Raw genomic sequence first — 1187 nt, forward strand, 5'->3', positions numbered from 1 at the left:
AAAAAAAAACTGTGACTAACGATTTTTAATATTTTCATCTGCCTTGAAACAATATACTAGGAGCTTCTATTAAATTTTCAAGCTTTTTTATCCAACAAATAAAATTTTATTGATATTTTTAGAAAAAAAACTAAAAAAAAATGGAAAATGAAAATGTCCGTAAAGAGCTCAAAATAAATCAAAATATTTTCAAAATTTTACCGTGTATAGAAATGCATATATAAACAACCTGTGAAAATTTCATATATCTACGGTCATTTGTTTTAGAGTTACACCAAAAACCAAAATCGATTTTGTTAACAATCGATTTTGCGTAAAAATTCCCGTTTTTCCTTAATTTTTCTTTTGTTTTTCACGTCGCTTTTGAAAACTACTGGGAAATTTTTACTTTTGACCCCCCAAAGTACCAACTAGATTCACTTTCCAATCATAAAAGTTACTGTTGAAGAAAATCGAAGTAGTTTTACTGTCCTAAAAGGTGATGACAGACACAAAAAAAAATAAAAAAAATAAAAAAATAAAAAAAAAAACACACATCATTGTAAAATCAATACATTCATCGTTCCACTCAGAATCTAAAAATCCCCCAAAAAATATATTTTTTCATTTGAGTCCGTCTTGTTTTTATGTCAACCGACAATAAGCGTCCGACGAAATAATCGAATACTCGCACTCGACTTATATATAAATTATATGTACATAAATACGCATTTTGGTGCAAATTACGAACACTATTTTCATTTTTGTGGAAAATACAAATTTCCTTTCAACCATGTGGAGATCCACCAAAAATGTATTTATGGAACATAGAGACGGGAGGGACACCTAACAACCAGTTTTGGGAATAGATAAATAAAAAATTATCTAGATAATATAAGATTATTTTAACAAAATATTATCTAGATAAAAATAACGATGACATAAATGTAATTTATCTAGATAAATATCATTTTTTTACACTTATTTGTATTGTTATTAGTATTTTTGTAATATTAGATTTCTATCAATATAATGAGTAATGACACAATATTTATAAAAACAACGGATTGAGCTAGATAGGAAATAAACCTATACCTAATTAATTTTAATATGCTCATTATGGCTAGTAGAGAATGATATATAGTGCAAGCCCGCATGCAAGTTCTCTTATTATCGTAATACCGTCGGTTGGTAATAATAACAAGAAA

This window comes from Acyrthosiphon pisum, chromosome A3, assembly GCF_005508785.2.
Source record: "Acyrthosiphon pisum isolate AL4f chromosome A3, pea_aphid_22Mar2018_4r6ur, whole genome shotgun sequence".
Classification (NCBI taxonomy): Eukaryota; Metazoa; Arthropoda; class Insecta; order Hemiptera; family Aphididae; genus Acyrthosiphon; species Acyrthosiphon pisum.